Consider the following 7,994-nt stretch of genomic DNA (forward strand, 5'->3'; position numbering starts at 1 on the left):
CAGTAGTTTTGTGGAGGAAAGTGCATCCCTTGAGGCATCTCAGGGATTTCATGATGAGTGGGATCTCTTGTTTGCTCCATCCTTTTCTTAGTGATGGGCTTGTCCTCATCAATGAGGATGTCTCCCTCTATGTTAACTCCAACTGAATTACAGAGGTGACAAATGAGATGAGGGAAGGCTAACCTTGCCAAGGTAGAGGACTTGTCCGCCACCTTATAAAGTTATTGGGATATAACCTCATGAACTTCTACTTCCTCTCCAATCATGATGCTATGAATCATGATAGCCCGGTCTATAGTAACTTCACACCGGTTGCTAGTGGAAATGATTGAGCGTTGGATAAACTCCAACCATCCTCTAGCCACGAGCTTGAGGTCATGCCTTCTCAGTTGAATCGGCTTCCCTCTTGAATCTCTCTTCCATTGAGCACCCTCTTCACAAATGTCTATGAGGACTTGGTCCAACCTTTGATCAAAGTTGACCCTTCTAGTGTAAGGGTGTTCATCTCCTTGCATCATGGGCAAGTTGAATGCCAACCTTACATTTTCTGGACTAAAATCTAAGCATTTCCCCCGAACCATTGTAAGCCAATTCTTTGGGTCCGGGTTCACACTTTGATCATGGTTCTTGGTGATCCATGCATTGGCATAGAACTCTTGAACCATTAAGATTCCGACTTGTTGAATGGGGTTGGTAAGAACCTCCCAACCTCTTTATCGGATCTCATGTCGGATCTCCGGATATTCACTCTTTTTGAGTTTGAAAGGGACCTCGGGGATCACCTTCTTCATGGCCACAACTTCATAGAAGTGGTCTTGATGCACCCTTGAGATGAATCTCTCCATCTCCCATGACTCGGAGGTGGAAGCTTTTGCCTTCCCTTTCCTCTTTCTAGAGGTTTCTCCGGCCTTATGGGCCATAAATGGTTATGGAAAAACAAAAAGCAATGCTTTTACAACACCAAACTTAGAAGGTTTGCTCATCCTCGAGCAAAAAAAGAAAGAAGAGAGTAGAAGAAGAAGAAATAGAGGAGATAGAGGTGGCTTTATTTTTCGGCCAAGGGGGAGAAGTAGTGTGTAGGTTGTGTGAAAATGAAGGAGTGAAGATGGGTTTATATAGGGGTGGAGATAGGGGTAAGGTTCGGCCATTATGGGTGGGTTTGGGAGGAAAAGTGGTTTGAATTTGGATGGTGGGGTAGGTGGGGTTTTATGAAGGATGGATGTGAGTGGTGAAGAGAATGGTGGGATTTGATATGTGAGGGGTTTTTGGGGAAGAGGTATTGAGGTGATTGTTGAATGGGTGAAGAAGAGAGAGAGTGGTGGGGTAGGTGGGGATCCTGTGGGGCCCACAGATCCTGAGGTGTCAAGGATAATTCATCCCTACACCAAGTGGTGAGCAAAAATGCTCTTTCTGCCAATCCTGGCATTAAACGCCGGGCTGGTGCCCTTTTCTGGCGTTTAATGCCAGCTTCTTGCCCATTCCTGGCGTTAAACGCCAGTCTGGTGCCCCTTTCTGGCGTTAAACGCCCAGAATGGTGCCAGACTTGGCGTTAAACGCCCATTTTGCTGTCCTCACTGGCATTTAAATGCCAGCAAGTTTTCCTCCAGGGTGTGCTATTTTTCTTTCTGTTTTTCATTCTATTTTTGCTTTTTCAATTGATTTTGTTACTTCACGTGATCATCAACCTATAGAAAACATAAAATAACATAGGAAAATAGATAAATATAACATTGGGTTACCTCCCAACAAGCGCTCCTTTAATGTCAGTAGCTTGACAGTGGGCTCTCAGGGAGCCTCACAGATACTCAGAGCAATGTTGGAACCTCCCAACACCTAACTTAGAGTTTGAATGTGGGGGTTCAACACCAAACTTGGAATTTGGTTGTGGCCTCCCAACACCAAACTTAGAGTTTGATTGTGGGGGCTCTATTTTGAGAGAAGTTCTTCATGCTTCCTCTCCATGGTTACAGAGGGGTATCCTTGAGCCTTAAACACAAAGGATTCTTCATTCACTTGAATGATCAATTCTCCTCTGTCAATATCAATCACAGCCTTTACTGTGGCTAGGAAGGGTCTGCCAAGGATGATGGATTCATCCATGCACTTCCCAGTCTCTAAGACTATGAAATCAGCAGGGATGTAATGGTCTTCAACCTTTACCAGAACATCCTCTACAAGTCCATAAGCTTGTTTTCTTGAATTGTCTGCCATCTCTAGTGAGATTCTTGCAGCTTGCACCTCAAACATCCCTAGCTTCTCTATTACAGAGAGAGGCATGAGGTTTATGCTTGACCCTAGGTCACATAGAGCCTTCTCAAAGGTCATGGTGCCTATGGTACAAGGTATTGAGAACTTCCCAGGATCCTGTCTTTTTTGAGGTAATCTCTGCCTAGTCAAATCATCAAGTTCTTTGGTGAGCAAAGGGGGTTCATCCTCCCAAGTCTCATTACCAAATAACTTGTCATTTAACTTCATGATTGCTCTAAGGTACTTAGCAACTTGCTCTTCAGTGACATCTTCGTCCTCTTCAGAGGAAGAATACTCATCAGAGCTCATGAATGGCAAAAGTAATTCCAATGGAATCTTTATGGTCTCAGTGTGAGCCTCAGATTCCCATGGTTCCTTATTAGGGAACTCATTGGAGGCCAGTGGACGTCCATTGAGGTCTTCCTCAATGGTGCTCACTGCCTCTTTTTCCTCTCCAAATTCGGCCATGTTGATGGCCTTGCACTCTCCTTTTGGATTCTCTTCTGTATTGCTTGGAAGAGTACTAGGAGGGAGTTCAGTAACTTTCTTACTCAGCTGACCCACTTGTGCCTCCAAGTTTCTAATAGAGGACCTTGTTTCAGTCATGAAACTTTGAGTGGTTTTGATTAGATCAGAGACCATGGTTGCTAAGTCAGAGTGGCTCTGCTTAGAATTCTCTGTCTGTTGCTGAGAAGATGATGGAAAAGGCTTGCCATTGCCAAACCTATTTCTTCCACCATTATTGTTGTTGAAACCTTGTTGAGGTCTCTGTTGATCCTTCCATAAGAGATTTGGATGATTTTTCCATGAAGGATTATAGGTTTTTGCATAGGGTTCTCCCATGTAATTCACCTCTTCCATTGAAGGGTTCTCAGGATCATAAGCTTCTTCTTCAGATGAAGCGTCCTTAGTACTACCTGGTGCAGCTTGCATTCCAGACAGACTTTGAGAAATCATATTGACTTGCTGAGTCAATATTTTGTTCTGAGCAAGTATGGCATTCATAGTATCAATCTCAAGAACTCCTTTCTTCTGATTTGTCCCATTGTTCACAGGATTCCTTTCCGAAGTGTACATAAATTGGTTATTTGCAACCATTTCAATGAGTTCTTGAGCTTCTGTAGGCGTCTTCTTCAGATGAAGAGATCCTCCAGCAGAGCTGTCCAATGACATCTTGGATAGTTCAGACAGACCATCATAGAAGATACCTATGATGCTCCATTCAGAAAGCATGTCAGAAGGACACTTTCTGATCAATTGTTTGTATCTTTCCCAAGCTTCATAGAGAGATTCACCTTCCTTCTGTCTGAAGGTTTAGACTTCCACTCTAAGCTTACTCAATTTTTGAGGTGGAAAGAACTTTGCCAAGAAGGCATTGACTAGCTTTTCCCAAGACTTCAGGCTTTCTTTAGGTTGTGAGTCCAACCATATTCTAGCTCTGTCTCTTATAACAAAAGGGAATAGCATAAGTCTGTAGACCTCATGGTCAACCCCATTGGTCTTGACAGTGTCACAGATTTGCAACAATTCAGCTAAAAACTGATGAGGATCTTCTAATGGAAGTCCATGGAACTTGCAATTCTGTTGCATTAGAGAAACTAATTGAGGCTTAAGCTCAAAGTTGTTTGCTCCAATGGCAGGGATAGATATGCTTCTCCCATAGAAATCGGTAGTAGGTGCAGTAAAGTCACCCAGCACCTTCCTTGCACTGTTGGCATTGTTGTTGTTTTCGGCTGCCATATCTTCTTCTAGTTTGAAGATTTCTGTCAGGTCCTCTACAGAGAGTAATGCTTTAGCTTCTCTTAGCTTTCGCTTCAAGGTCCTTTCAGGTTCAGGTTCAGCCTCAACAAGAATGCTTTTGTCTTTGCTCCTGCTCATATGAAAGAAAAGAGAACAAGAAAGTATGGAGTCCTCTATGTCACAGTATAGAGATTCCTTGAGGTGTCAGAAGAAAAGAAGAATAGAAGGAGGAGGTAGAAGAATTCGAACTTATCAAGAGGGATAGAGTTCGAATTGTGCATTGAGGAGGAGTGTTAGTCCATAAATAGAAGGATGTGAGAAGAGGGGAGGAAATTTTCGAAAATTAAAGTGAATTAATTAAAAGAAATTTTGAAAAATGGTAATTGATTTTCGAAAACTAAGATTGGGAAAGAAATTAAGTGAAATTGAAAAAGATTTTGAAATTAGAAATCAAAAAGATATGATTGAAAAGATATAGTTTTAAAAAGATATGATTGAGAAGATATGATTTGAAAAATAATTTGAAAAGATTTGATTTTGAAAATTAATGACTTGGCTAACAAGAAATTTAAAAGATATGATTCAAACATTAAACCTTTCTCAACAGAAAAGGCAACATAATTGAAATGTTGAATCAAATCATTAATTGTTAGCAAGTATTTTTGAAAATGGAAAGAAATTGATTTTCAAAATATATGATTGAAAAGATATGATTTGAAAAAGATTTGATTTTAAAAAATTATGAAAACTTGAAAAAATTTGAATTAAAAACAAAATCTTCCCTCTTGTGCCATCCTGGCGTTAAACGCCAGAATGGATACCATTCTGGGCGTTTAACGCCCAAAACTCTACCTTTTTGGGCGTTAAATGCCCAGCCAGGCACCCTGGCTGGCGTTTAAACGCCAGTTTTTCTTCCTCACTGGGCGTTTTGAACGCCCAGCTTTTTCTGTGTAATTCCTCTGCTGTATGTTCTGAATCTTCAATTCCCTGTATTATTGACTTGAAAAGACACAAAGAAAAAAAATTTTTGAATTTTTAATGATGAGGAATAATCAAAATGCAACTAAAATAAAATAAACAACGCATGCAAGACACCAAACTTAGAAGTTTGTATACTACTAACAAATTGAGAATGCATATGAGAAACAACAAAACACTCAAGACAAGAGAATTTAAAGATCAGAGCAAGAAAATCATCAAGAACAACTTGAAGATTAATGAAGAAAATAATGCATGTAATTTTCGAAAATTAGAAGAATAAAGACATGCAATTGACACCAAACTTAAAATTAAACACTAGACTCAAACAAGAAACATAAAATTATTTTTGGTTTTTATGATTTTGTAATTTTTTTTGGATTTTTTTCAAAAATTATATGGAAAAGATGATAAAGAGATTCAAAATTTTTAATAAGAATTCCAGGAATCATGCAATGTTAGTCTAAAGCTTTAGTCTAAAGAAATTAGACATGGCTAGCCAAGCTTCAGCAGTACATTACATTCAAGAGCTAAATTGATGAGAATCAATCAGCTTTGGTGATGATAAAAACATCACCTTGAAACTCTAGAATTCATTCTTAAAAATTCTGAAGAAAAATACCTAATCTAAGCAATAAGATGAATCGTCAGTTGTCCAAACTCAAACAATCCCCGGCAACGGCACAAAAAACTTGGTGCACGAAATTGTGATCATGAATGGCGCCATCAACATGGTACGCTCAATTGCAATCTCAACTCTTTATCACAACTTCGCACAACTAACCAGCAAGTGCACTGGGTCATCCAAGTAATAAACCTTATGCGAGTAAGGGTCGATCCCACGGAGATTGTTGGTATGAAGCAAGCTATGGTCATCTTGTAAATCTCAGTCAGGCGGATTCAAATGGTTATGGAGGATTAATGATTAAAATATAAATAAAACATAAAATAAGGATAGAGATACTTATGTAATTCATTGGTGAGAACTTCAGATAAGCGTATGGAGATGCTTTGTCCCTTCCGTCTCTCTGCTTTCCTACTGTCTTCATCAAATTCTTCTTACTCCTTTCCATGGCAAGCTGTATGTTGGGCATCACCATTGTCAGTGGCTATAGTCCCGTCCTCTCTGTGAAAATTTTCAACGCGTTCTGTCACAACACGGCTATTCATCTGTCAGTTCTCGATCATGTCAGAATAGAATCCAGTGATTCTTTTGCGTCTGTCACTAACGCCCCACAATTGCGAGTTTGAAGCTCGTCACAGTCATTCAATCCTTGAATCCTACTCAGAATACCACAGACAAGGTTTAGACCTTCTGGATTCTCAAGAATAACCACCAATGGATTCTAGCTTATACCACGAAGATTTTGATTAAGGAATCCAAGAGATAAACATTCAATGAATAGAAGAACAATAGTAATTGCATTAATACTCGAGGTACAGCAGAGCTCCATACCTTAATCTATGGTGTGTAGAAACTCCACCATTGAAAATACATAAGAACAAGGTCTAGGCATGGCCGTGAGGCCAGCACCCATGATCTAAGAACTAGACGTCCAAAGATGATCAAAAGATCTAAAGTGATCCAAAGATGAAAAATACAATAGCAAAAGGTCCTACTTATAGAGAACTAGTAGCTTAGGGTTTACAAAAATGAGTAAATGACATAAAAATCCACTTCCGGGCCTACTTGGTGTGTGCTTGGGCTGAGCATTGAAGCTTTCATGTGTAGAGACTTTTCTTGGAGTTAAGCGCCAGCTTTTGTGCCAGTTTGGGTGTTTAACTCCCATTCTTGTGCCAGTTCCGGCGTTAAACGCCAGAATTCTTGAGCTGACTTGGAACGCCTGTTTGGGCTATCAAATCTGGGGCAAGGTATGGACTATTATACATTGCTGGAAAGCCCAGGATGTCTATTTTCCAATGCAATTAAGAGCGCGCTAATTGGGCTTCTGTAGCTCCAGAAAATTCACTTCGAGTGGAGGGAGGTCAGAATCTAACAGCATCTGCACTCCTTTTCAGCCTCTGAATCAGATTTTTGCTCAAGTCCCTCAATTTCAGCCAGAAATTACCTAAAATCACAGAAAAACACACAAACTCATAGTAAAGTCCAGAAAAGTGAATTATAACTAAAAACTAATAAAAATATAATAAAAAAATAACTGAAACATACTAAAAACATACTAAAAACAATGCCAAAAAGCGTATAAATTATCCGCTCATCACCTTTCCAAGCCAAGGGCATAAAATTCTACTCTAAAATCCAACCAAGCATTTCATCAAACACTTGGAAGGTACAAAAGGAAAGCATAGTAAATCAACAACAAGAATAGAATCTGACAACAATTATTGAAAGGAATTAACAACAACAATCAAAAGAAAACACAATCATTAGGAATTACCTTGAATTGAATTGAAAGAAAAGAGAAGGAACAAGGGTAGATCTACAACCAAGTATAAGAATAACATAAAGGAAATTACAACAAAAGAATCGAAGAAGAATGATTGGAACTACAAAGAATTGAGAGATAGAAGTAGAAGAAGATGAATTAAAATCTAGATCTAAGAACTAAACCTAATCCTAATCCTAATCCTAGAGAGAGACTTCTCTCTCTAAAACTAACACTAAACTAATCCTAATGAGTGTGAATGAATCCCCCTTTGCTCTTCAATCCTTGGCTTTAAATAGCATTTCTGGCGCCAAAGTTAGTTGGATTGGGCCCCACAACCCTTCTGAAATTGCTGGCCACATTTTCATTAAAAAATCATATTCCAGCATCGACGCGTATGTGCACAGCACGCGTACGCGTCCATGGGATAATTCGCAAGGTGCGCGTAAGCGCCAGATGCGCGCGCGCGTCCATGGACGAGTTCAACTCTTTGGCTTTTAATGATTTCTCCACTTTGCATGCTTTCCTCTTCACTCCTTTGATCCATTCCTAGCCTTTTCAATCTGAAATCACCAACAAGCACATCAAGGCATCTAGTGGAATCAAAGGGAGATTAAAATCATAAGTTAAAGGCCTAAAAAG

The 7,994-nt window shown here is 39.6% G+C and overlaps 1 non-coding gene across 1 annotated transcript; it reads left to right on the forward strand.

The window, feature by feature from the left end:
- Window positions 1-3,474: 3,474 nt before the first annotated feature.
- Window positions 3,475-3,582, forward strand: LOC130937910 (small nucleolar RNA R71). Its single transcript, XR_009069102.1, has one exon. It is a non-coding gene; the product is annotated as a small nucleolar RNA R71 (small nucleolar RNA).
- The last annotated feature ends 4,412 nt before the right edge of the window (window positions 3,583-7,994 follow it).

Source organism: Arachis stenosperma, chromosome 6 (assembly GCF_014773155.1).
Source record: "Arachis stenosperma cultivar V10309 chromosome 6, arast.V10309.gnm1.PFL2, whole genome shotgun sequence".
NCBI classification, from domain to species: domain Eukaryota; kingdom Viridiplantae; phylum Streptophyta; class Magnoliopsida; order Fabales; family Fabaceae; genus Arachis; species Arachis stenosperma.